This window comes from Hypanus sabinus, unplaced genomic scaffold, assembly GCF_030144855.1.
Source record: "Hypanus sabinus isolate sHypSab1 unplaced genomic scaffold, sHypSab1.hap1 scaffold_124, whole genome shotgun sequence".
In the NCBI taxonomy this organism is placed as follows: Eukaryota; Metazoa; Chordata; class Chondrichthyes; order Myliobatiformes; family Dasyatidae; genus Hypanus; species Hypanus sabinus.
Window position 1 is genome coordinate 307,202 of NW_026779303.1, and position 12,000 is coordinate 319,201.

Here is a 12,000-nt window from a genome sequence, read left to right on the forward strand (position 1 = left end):
TGATGGTGGGAGGCTGTTTATTGGACTCGAGGCCCCTGCCTAGTGAGGCTCCCCAGGGTTACACCCCATTGCTCTCATTATTCATTGATATTTAATTATATTTGCATTTGCAGTTTGTTGAATTCTATGCTCCACTTGAACTTTCATTGATCCTGTTACTATTCTATAGATTTGCTAAGCATTCCAGTAGGAAAAACAATCTCAGGGTTGTACGTGGTGACATATATGTACTCTGATAATAACATTTACTTTGAACATCAACCATTATTGTCATCTAGATCAATAATTTGGTTAAGAATGTACAGGATATGGAGAGTAGGTTTGCAGCAAGTTCAATTACTATTTCTGAACGATATTCAGTGTAAACTTTCTGCTCTGAACTTTCCCTCTCTGCATTTGACCACCCCCTCCCCTTACATTCGTTCAGGGTGAAAGTGAATTATTTTTGGGGAATCTGAAGGGGAATTCTTCACTTAGAGGTTGGTGAGAGTGTGGAATGAGCTGCCAGTGGAAGTGGAGGATCTGGGTTTGATTTAGACACTAAAAAGGAATTTGTGTGAGGACGTGGATGGGAGGTGTATGGAGGCTCTGCTGCAGGTAGCTGGAACTGGGCAGCAACAACAAAAACAGGTCGGCATGGACTAGAAAGGCCGAGCGGCCTGTTTCTGAGCTGCTGCTCTCTGTGACTCTAATAATATTCTGATTTGTAATTTCCATAGTCAGTACTTTGCTACTTATGACTGAACACAGACATTTACCCAAACAAGAACCGAAAGACTCTTGGCTTGCTACAGAAAGTGTTTACAAGCTGGGATACTTGCCAAAGGGGGTGTTACTCAGTACTGACAATGCAGGGTACACAAACTTTTGCTTCTGGCCTTTTTTCTTGTTTATTATTTTGAGATTGTAAAAGATGGAACTAAAAATGTAATCTTGCTTAAAATATTAAAGAAATGTGTCATCTTTAACTTTATGCCTTTTGTAATCAGGTCATCTTTTACTCGCTTAGCTATTCACAGGAATAGAAATTTTGACCGGGGTGCCCAAACTTGTATGCCACTGTATATATCCTGTGCCTTCCAAATTGCTTCCAGAAATTCCAGCCATTGCTGTTCTGTTTTCGTCCCTGCCCATGTTCTTTTAAAATCAATTTTGACCAATTTTTAATCTCATGCCTCTCTAATACTCTTTATTCCATATCTGACTTTAGCTTCTCCTTCTCTAATGTCGGGGTGAATTTGATCATATTAAGAGCACTTACCCCTAAGGGTTCTTTGGACTTAAGTGACCTAATTAATTCCAGTTCATTACAATGATCCAGTATATCTGATCCCCAAGCGGGCTCAACCACGAGCTGCTCTAAAAAACCATCTCGTAGGCATTCCAGGAATTCCTCCTCTTGAGACCAATACCATCCTAAGTTTTGCTAATCACCTGAATGACAATCCCCCATGACTCTGGTAACATCGCCCGTATGGCACACATTTTCTATTTCCCATTGTAATTTGTGGACCTCATTCTTACTATTGTTTGGAAGTCTCTGCACAATTCCCATCAGGGTTTTTCATAACATTTGCTGTTCCTTAATGCTACCCACAGATTCTACACCTTTCAACCCTTTACTTCCTCTTGCTAATGATTTTATTTAATATTTCACCAACAGAGCCACACAACCCCACTACTCGCTTGTTCTTGGCTTGTTCTTTCAAGAAACATAAGTATCTGGGAAACAAGAGGACCTGCAGATGCTAGAAATCTAGAGAACTACACACAAAGTGCTGGAGGAGCTCAGCATGTCAGGCAGCATCTATGGATGGGAATCAACATTTCGGGTCAAGACCCTTCACCGGGACTCTTGATAGCCACGTATCTGGAATATCAACAACCAAAGAAAATAGAAAGTAGTGCGGAATAGGGAAAACCTTTGACAAAATTTAGTCCAAGGCTTTAAAAAAAACTACCAAATAGAGCTCAATAATTAACAAATACAATACAGGCAATAAACATTTTCATCAATACCGACATTGAATTTTTTTAAATAAAAATATCATTGTCCCATTTCAATCAGTAAAAATTAGAATGATAAACAAGAACTTAAGAAAGCTTTAGAAAAGACCATTTACACTCAAACCCACTTAGATTAACACTACCTTGGACAGGAGCAGGAAGAGAAATAACACACATGAAATAAAACGAAATCACACAACAGTCAGATTAAACTTCTAGTTATATGTATTTTCATCAAAAATGAACTGGATTCAGCACTCCATGTGTGTATATGCAATCGTGATAAGAAATACAGAGCAGAAAACTTAAATGAGAGGTCAACTCAGAAAAATGAATCATCACTCTGGAAGAAAACATGAACCAGTGGAATGAGCATGACCCCTCCACGGGAGACATCCCAACGATCTGAGCAGACTAGATGGTGACAAGGAAGCACCGAGCACCTGACTGAGAGTTGGAGATCTCTTCCCAGAAACAGAGGAGTTCCTTGCGGAAATACAGGACAAGGTGTTTAAGAAAAAGAAAAAAATCTGAAATACATGCAATACAAGCAAACAAGACACTAAACGCAGAAAATGCCACGAGAATCCAGACACAATCCAACACATTCCAGGATCCTGCAGTAGTTGAACTCAATCTGATTACTTATGCAGGTAAAATCAAGTGGCAAAAATCATTCACCAAAATCTTGCTTTAAAACACAAACTGATGAATGACCACGGTAACTTCATTAAGGCACAATGACTTCAAGCCTGATTCAGTTAAGGACATAATCTCACAATTTATATGACAATCAATACATTGTTTCAGATAGGATCATCTCAAATAACCATTCAGATATAATATTACAGGATAAACAAGCAGTAGGTATAACCATTCTCAACACACACATGTGCCTCGACCAATGGGGCCCCTCACCACAGGCATTTTTCGTCAGTCAGGTAACCAAGTTATTTCGTCTGCCAATTAGCGCCCAAATGTTGCTACTCTGTCATCCATTGCCACGCCCCACTGTTGAGTCCTTTTTCCTCATCATACGTTCTTAGTCCATCCATCGCCCAGAGTCCCAAACTCTGCCCTGTGCAGACCCACCTCTGGTTTCTGACCCTGCTCCTTCGAACATCCAACTTATGGGTTCCCATTCCAATTTAAGTCTTTAGAGGACAGTGGCGTTTCCAACAACCCTTTAAAAGCAGGGAAAATGAGTCATAATGTGGAAATGAGTTGTGATTAAGGAGGTTAACGAACAATGTCATTCTTCATCAGCCCAGAGATTAGAACTGCAGTCATCTCGACTTCCTCAGTCTGCAGAGAATTCAAGGGAAACAACAGGGGAGGATTCAGATGGACGGATGTGGAACAGATTCACTGGCCGGGTTCAGCAGGCCTGAGTACACCAGTTGTGTTATAAATTCACTAAGTACCAAACACAGAGTTTTTTTATTAGTTTTTTTATACATTTTCTACATAGCTACAGATAAAAAAAAAGCCCGGATCAAAATGAAGAACATTGATACAGTGCAAAAATAAACATACAATAATAATATGATACGAAGAAAGATAATTGAGAAAGCAGCCAAATTGAAGACATGTAAAATTAGTGTCCTCCCCAAGCCCCGCAACAAAAAAAAACTCCAGACCAACCACAACACAATATAGAGAATATAAATCAGGACAATCAAACCCCCGAACTGTGAATACACTTAGCAATAGAAGGTTTTAATGCCTACTACCAAAAAAAAGGAGCTGAAAGCAAGGGACCGAAAAAAAACCTTAGTCAAGAGGAAGGTTATGAAAGTACTCAATAAAAGGTCCCCAGACCTTATGGAACTTCAAATCCGAATTAAGGACTGAATAATGAATTTTTTCAAGGTCTAAGCAGGCCATGATATCGTTAAGCCATTGAGCATGTGTGGGCGGGGCAACATCTCTCCATCTAAGGAAGATTAAACGCCTAGCCAGGAGAGAGGCAAAAGATAATATTCGACACTTCGTCAAACTCAGACGTAAATCTGTCTCACCCCCGAAACCAAACAAAGCAATTAAAGGGTTAGGTTCTAGGTGGTGATTCAGAATATACGATAACGTTATGAAGACATCTTTCCAAAATTTCTCCAAGCTAGGACAAAGCCATTACATATGAATGAGAGAGGCCTCGCCCCTTTTGCATTTATCACAAAGCGGACTGATGTTACAGTAAAACCGAGATCATTTGGATTTAGACATATGGGCTCTATGAACAATCTTAAACTATAAAAGGCAATGGCGAGCACACAGCGAGGTTGGGTTAACCGATTTGAGATTCGAGTTCCAAGTCTCATCGGATAAAGAGGTATTTAAATCATCCTCCCATGCCATTTTAAGTTTATCCACAAGGGCACGTCGTAGGGCTGCTAATTTATCACGAATAAATGATATTAAAACTTTACCTAGTGGATTAATAGAAAGAAATAAGTCCATAACATATTTCTCAGGCATTTCAGGGAAGTTAGGGATTAAAGGAGTAATAAAGTGTCTAATTTGGAGATATCTAAAAAAATGAGCATTAGGCAGATTAAACTTAGCAGAGAGCTGTTGAAAAGAGGCAAAGCGATTATCAATAAAAAAATCTTCAAAATGTCTAATGCCCTTCCTATACCAATCATGGAAGTCTGAGTCATATGCAGTAGGTAAAAAAAAAAGGTGATTATGTAAGATAGGGCTAGAAAAGGAAATACCATGGAACCCATAAAGTTTCCTAAACTGAGCCCATATACGCAAAGTGTGTCTGACAAGAGGATTAACTATTAATCTGGACAAACTACTAGGGATTACGGTGCCGAGAAGTGCAGAGATAGATAATTCTTTAGTGGAGCTCAACTCCATTGCCACCTATTTAGGGCACTCGGGTTGGCCATGGAAAAAAGACCAGAAGGTAGCACAACATATATTGGCTGCCCAATAATATAAACAAAAGTTAGGTAAAGCCATGCCACCATCTTCTTTAGATTTTTGGAGATAAACTTTGTTAATTCTAGAGCGCTTATTCTTCCACAGATATGACAAAATAACAGAGTCTAAGGAATCAAATAAGGATTTAGGAATAAAAATTGGGATTGATTGAAATAAATATAAAAGTTTAGGGAGAACATACATTTTAACAACATTAATACGACCTACCAAAGACATAGATAGAGGTGACCAATGTAACAGACTCTGTTTTATAGTATATGAAAGATTGGCAAAATTTTCACGAAAGAGATCTTTAAACTTCCTTGTGAATATAATCCCAAGATAAGTAAATTGATCGTGGACTACTTTAAAGGGGAGATCACGAAATGTTAATTCTTGTGCTTTTTTATTAATTGGGGAAAGTTCGCTCTTATGTAAATTAAGTTTATATCCAGAGAACTGGCTAAACTGGTCAAGAAGTGAAAACATTGGAGGTAAGGATGTAGACCGATTTGAAAGAAAAAGTAATAAGTCATCAACATAAAGAGAAACTTTATGCTCAACACCCCATCTCCAAATCCCGGTCAGTTCAGGACAATTTCGAAAAGCTATCGCCAAAGGTTCTATAGCCAATTCAAAGAGAAAGGGACTTAAAGGGCATCCATCCCTGACGGGTGCCACGTTTGAGGTTAAATAACTGGGATTTCTGAGATTTAGTTAAAACAGAGGCAGTCGGACACAAATACAGCAATTTGATCCAAGAGATAAAACTTTGACCGAAGTCAAATTTTTTCTAAAACTGCAAAATGGTAGTTCCACTCTATACGATCAAATGCTTTCTCCGCATCAAGGGAAATAACACATTCAGGAATCCCAGTTGGAGGTGAATATAAAATGTTAAATAAACGCCGAATGTTAAAAAAAAAGGAAGACGGTTTTTAATAAAACCAGTTTGATCATCAGAAACAATAGAGGGAATAACAGTTTCTAATCTATGCCAAAACTTTGGCCAAGATTTTAACATCAACATTAAGCAATGAAATCGGCCTATACGAGGAACACTCTGTTGTGTCTTTACCCTTTCTAAATAAAAGAATAATAGAAGCCTCATTGAAAGAGGGTGGCAATTTGCTGTAGTTAAACGAGTCAGATAATACTGAAAGTAACTGAGGGGAGAGAAGTGAAGAGAATGATTTATAAAATTCTATGGGGAACCCATCAGGTCCTGGAGATTTCCCTGAGGACAATGCAGAAATTGCAGAAGATATTTCTTCTAATGATATAGGTGCATTAAGTTTGGCTTTAAAATCGGATGAAAGTGAAGGAATATTCAGATTATTTAAAAAATGATCGATAGAGATATTGTCATTTAATGATTCAGAGGAATAAAGTCGAGAATAGAATTTTTTAAATGCGTCATTGATTTCTAAGTGATCCGATGTAAGGTCTCCATTCTCCTTCCGGATCTTTGTAATATGTTGCTTGGCTGTGGAATGCCTCAGCTGATTGGCTAGAAATTTACCAGATTTGTCACCATGAATATAAAAACGACTCTTACTTTCAAGAAGTTGGCGTTCGACAGATTGAGTGGACAGAAGATTAAATTTAGTTTGAAGTTCTACACGTTTCTTGTATAGTTCAAGATTCTTAGTTTGCGCATAGAGTTGATTCAACTCTTTAATCTGATTAATGAGGTCTAATCAATCTGCACAGGACTTTCTATTAAGAATTGCTGTATAGGAGATTATTTGACCCCTCAGATACGCTTTCATGGCATCCCAGACAATCTGGGATGACACTTCAGGTGATGTATTGGTGTTAAAATAAAAGGTTATCTGATCTTTGATAAATTTTAGAAAATCATCATCCAATAGTAAAGTCTTATCAAACCGCCAGTGTTTATTCCTCTGAGGAAGGCCAGGAAAATTTAAGGACAGAGTAATTGGGGCATGGTCAGAAATCAGTATACTCTGATAATCACAAGAATAGACAAATGGAATGAGTTGATTGTCGAGTAAGAAGTAGTCAATTCTAGTAAAGGTATGGTGAACATGTGAAAAAAAAGAATAATCTCTCTCAGTAGGATGAAGGAAACACCATGTATCAGAGATATCATAATTAGAGAGAAACGATTGAATAGCTGAGGCAGATTTAGTAGGTGGAAGACAGAGTTTAAAATAGAACTGGTTTATTTGTCTCAGATCCAGAATATTAAACTGCAGTTCCATTAAAGGTGAATGTGCAGCAGAAAAAAACTCCTCCAATGCCCAGTGACCATGGTGCAGAACTGGGTGTGGTGAGCAGCAGCAATAATTGCAGAGTTCAGCACCGACAGTCACTCCCAAAATTGCATTCAGCAATGGTGATAGACTAATATCCAGCATGCAGCTCATTGAAACTTTCTCCCCAGTTTGAACCCGGTAGTGTGTCACAAGTGTAACACACTGTAAGGATTCAATTGCTGATGTAATGGCCTCTCTGTAATGTTTCACTGCTGAGGTAAAGGTTTCTCTGCAGCAGCAATGTATAGGTTACAACTAGAGATGACAGGGTTTTGGTGTGCGAGGCTATCCAATGACAGAAATGTTCTTCCTTGTGAGTCTGGAAGAGAGATTTTCATGGCCTTTTGCTGGGGAGAGATGAGAAGACTTGAATGGAGAGAGTGGGCCCTTTTTCTTTTTTTTTTTGTTTTCTTTACTGACCCTTTATTCAAAGTAAGAATTATAAATCTTAATAGTGTAATCACATATTATGTACCATTTGTTACTTCAGGTTTCACACAGACGCAAACCTATAAAACTACCAGCAACAATTGAACACACTTGGGAGTAGGGTTTTGCAGTGAACAAACACTATTTTAGTGGTAACTACTAATAATAGTGAACTTAAACCAGATAATCCAAGGGTTAGCAATGTTATGCATATATAGGTGTAAATACAGGTTTCCCCCTGTATCTAAAGGTAGAGCGTTCCTATGAAACCATTTGTAAGCCGAAATGTCATGAAGCGAAGAAGCAATCACCATTAATTTAAATGGGAAAAGATTGTGGATGTTCCCAGGCCCAAAGAATAACCCACCAAATCATACCAAATAGCACATAAAACCTAAAATAACACTAACCTATAGTAAAAGTAGGAATGATAAGTATACACACTATATAAAGTAGAAATATTGTATGTACGGTGTAGTTTCACTGAAAATCCAGAAGATAGTGAACTGAAATTGATTTGGAGAGAAAAAAAAATCGGCACGTGCACGCATGCATACACAACTGCCGCACAAGGCTTCACGGTCACGGTAGTCTTTCTCGGGGTAAACTCACATATAAAGCTGGCATCATCTTTATCGTAAAAGCGAAAATCCTATTTGGTTAGAAAAAACAGGTACTAACGTAGGTCTTTCATAACAATGAGCTGTTGTAAAGCAAACGTCCGAAAAACGGGAGCCACCTGTATATAAAATCCAAAACCTAGGTGGTAAACGATATAGTCAATAGACAATAGGAAATAGGTGCAGAAGTAGACCATTCTGCCCCTCGGGTCTTCACCGCCAGTCTTACGATGATGTGGTAGATTCAATTTAGTTCACAAGATTGGACGGGGATGGAGGGAGGGAAGGAGAGGGCGAGGGTGAGGGAGATGTAATCCAAGTAAACAGGTGTTGTCGACCTGTTCCAAAGCCCATCAAATCTTCCAAGTTAGCCAGACGTGACCAACTCAAGAGCACCTTCTTCAAGAGAAAGTCTCCCAACCCAGGCAAGGGTTAGACTCACCGGTAGATCCCACAGGGTCGCTCTTACACGCACTAACAGCCACAGATCGATTCTTCTTTATCAATCCTCAAATCCCACCCTTGTGGGTACAAGAATGTCCAACTAGCAGAAACTTTCATCACTAGCCTTTGAGCGTCTGCGTGTCCTGCGAGAAAAGCAGTTACGTGTGTTTAAATACCGTTGTGCTGAACACCAGCTGTCCATCACGTAGCTCCGCCCCCTCTCTCTGTAAGAAGTCGCTTGCTTGTTCTGTGTCGGTAGAGGATCATTCTGACCTTGCTTAACCACACAGAACATAAACATTAGCTGGTCACCATAGCAACCCAGCACTTCTGTAGAAATCCAACAGCGTGTCTAAAGTCAGTCTCGGTTCTCTTTGCATTTTAAAGAGACAGTTCACAGAAAGGGGACACATCACTCAGTATCCACCCAAACGAGATTATTCAGTTTGGCCAGACTGGGGTGGGCAGGCTATAACCCCCTCTGTTAAGCTGCCAGCAGAACTGAGAGCTACATAAGATTAGATGACTGAGTGAATCGCTTCCTACATTCACAGCCGGTGAATGGCCTCTCACACTGAGTGTGAACTCAGTGATGCACACTGGTTGATTTGGCTGAAAGAATCTTTTCCTAAAGTCTGAGCAGATCGTCTCTACCCAGTGTGAAGTCGCTGGTGTGCCTTTAGGATGGATGACTGAGTGAATCCTTTCCCACAGTCTGAGCAGGTGAACGGCCTCTCACCAGTGTGAACTCGCTGATGTATCTTCAGATGGGATGACGAAGCGAATCCCTGCCCGCAGTCTGAGCAGGTGATTGGCCACTCTCCGGTGTGAACTCCCTGGTGTGCCTTCAGTTGAGATAACTGAGTGAATCCTTTCCCACAGTCTGAGCAGGTGAATGGCTTCTCTCCAGTGTGAACTTGCTGATGTACCTTCAGATGGGATGAGCAAGTAAATCCCTTCCCACAGTCCGAGCAGGTGATTGCCCACTCTCCGGTGTGAACTCCCTGGTGTGCCTTCAGTTGAGATGTCTGAGTGAATCCTTTCCCACAGTCTGAGCAGGTGAACGGCCTCTCTCCAGTGTGAACTCGCTGATGTATCTTCAGATGGGATGACGAAGCAAATCCCTTCCCACAGTCTGAGCAGGTGAATGGCCTCTCTCCGGTGTGAACTCGCTGATGTACCTTAAGTTGAGGTAATTCGGAGAATCCCTTCCCGCAGTATGAGCAGGTGAATGGCCACTCTCCAGTGTGAACTGACTGGTGTCTCAGTAACTGATATGATGAAATGAATCCTTTCCCACAGTCTGAGCAGGTGAATGGCCTGCCCCAGTGTGAACTGACTGGTGTCTCAGTAACTGAGATGACTGAGTGAATCGTTTCCCACAGTCCGAGCAGGTGAATGGCCGCTCCCGAGTGTGAACTCGCTGGTGAGCCATTAGGTCAGATGACCGAGTGAATCCTTCCCCACAAATTCAGCAGTTGACCAGCCTCTGCCCAGGGTGAACTGACTGGTGTGTCCACAGGTGGGAAGACCAACTGAATCCCTTCTCACTCACAGGACAGGTGAATGGCCTTGCCCAGTGTGAGCTCGCTGATGTACCTTCAGTTGAGATGACCGAGTGAATCCATTCCCACTGTCTGAGCAGGAGAATGGGCTCCCCCCATGTAAACTAACGGGCATGCCAGTTGGTCAGATGATCGAGTGAATCCCTCCCGACAGTCTGAGCAGGAAGGATGATTGACTGAAACCCTTGCTCCACTTCTTAAATATCTGGACAGAGACAGCAAAACTGCTGTGTTGTGTTCGAGATTCCCATACTAAAATTCCTTGCCATTTTTAACCTGTAAAAAGATTTACAAAATCCATCAATGGATATAGGACAACATTTCAGATGAGATTACTTGAGTGTCAAGGTGGGAGCTGGCATCACACTGTTACAGTGAATTTTAACCCAAGTCAGAGAGAGAAATCACCTCCTGACTGGGCAGAGTGCTGGTATCTGGAAGACCATCAAACGCTCTGATGCTCTTCCTGTCTCTATAAGAATGGGGCAGTTCTGCCGTCTCCAATCTGTGACCTGGCTCAGTTTTACTCTCTCCATTGGTATTATTCTGTGTTCCCACTGAGCTGCATGGGTTCCTGGCCCCACAGTAACTGAAACACTCTCACGCAAATAGCCTGCAATCCATTCCATGCACCCACAACTCTCTGTGTAAATAAAGTTACCCCTGACATCCCCTCCATATCAACTTTCAAGCACCTTAAAACTATGCTCCCTCACATTAGCCATTTGAGCCCTGGGGTAAAAACCTCTGGCTATCCACACAATCAGTGTCCCTCATCATCCTATACATCTGAAAAAGGCTCTAAACATAAACAAAGATATTATACATTTCTTTGAGGATTTGTTGGGAATAGACAACATTATGGCAGTATAGATAGGGTACAGGTAAGCAGCTTTTTCCACTGAGGATGGGTGCGATGACAACCATAGGTCATGTGTAAGCGGGGAAGTGAAAATTTAATGGGAACATTTGGAAAAGCTCTTTACTGAAATGGTCGTGAGAGCTTGCAGTGAGATGCCAGCACAAGTGGTGAATATGAGTTTGGTTTCACCATTTAAAAGAAGTGTGGATGGGAGCCTGGATGGTAGGGGTATGGTGGGCGATGGTCCCGGTGCAGTTATTTGCATTAGACAGTTTAAATGTTTGTTTGGCATTGAATGGATTGGGCAAATAGCCTGTTTCCGTACTGAACTTCTCCATGTTTCTGTGACAGAGAAGCTGGCTAAACTTGCTTGGAAGGGAAAGATAGGAGTGACAACGGAGCAACAATGGCTGGAGTTTCTGGGAGCAATTCAGGAGCTGAGTGATCGATACATCCCAAATAAGTGGAAGCTTTGTAAAGGCAGGAAGACACAGCTGTGGCTGAAATGAGAAGCCAAAGCCAACATAAAAGCCAAAGAGAGGGCAAACATTAGAGCAAAAACTATTGGAAGCTTTTAGAAACCAACAGACGACGACTAAAAATAAGTCCGATGAGCTCGGGGGTGGAATTATGATACTGTTGTCATTAATGAGTCTTGGTAGCACCCAACAGTCTGAGGCATTTAGAGGAACAAAATATCGGGGGCCTCAATATCTCTTGAAAACCAAGGCTCCCTGCACCAGTTACCTTTCAGCATACAAACTCTACACTCCCAAAAATGTCTCTTCTGAAGGCCTCCCACTTACCAAGTACTCCTTTGCCAGAAAACGGCCTATCCCAAACCACACTTGTCAGGTCCT

The 12,000-nt window shown here is 41.0% G+C and overlaps 1 protein-coding gene across 2 annotated transcripts in view; it reads left to right on the forward strand.

Moving 5' to 3' along the window:
* The window catches only part of LOC132386651 (zinc finger protein 214-like), a 243,883-nt gene that overhangs the window by 192,581 nt on the left and 39,302 nt on the right, over positions 1-12,000 (forward strand). Inside the window, exon 3 of one of the 2 annotated variants that reach the window (XR_009509626.1) lies at positions 1,664-1,678. The exons of the other annotated variant lie outside the window; for it this stretch is intronic. The gene's annotated coding sequence lies outside the window, so the exon portion shown is untranslated. Of the gene's footprint in view, positions 1-1,663; positions 1,679-12,000 lie in introns of those variants that run through there. 2 annotated transcript variants of the gene reach the window in all.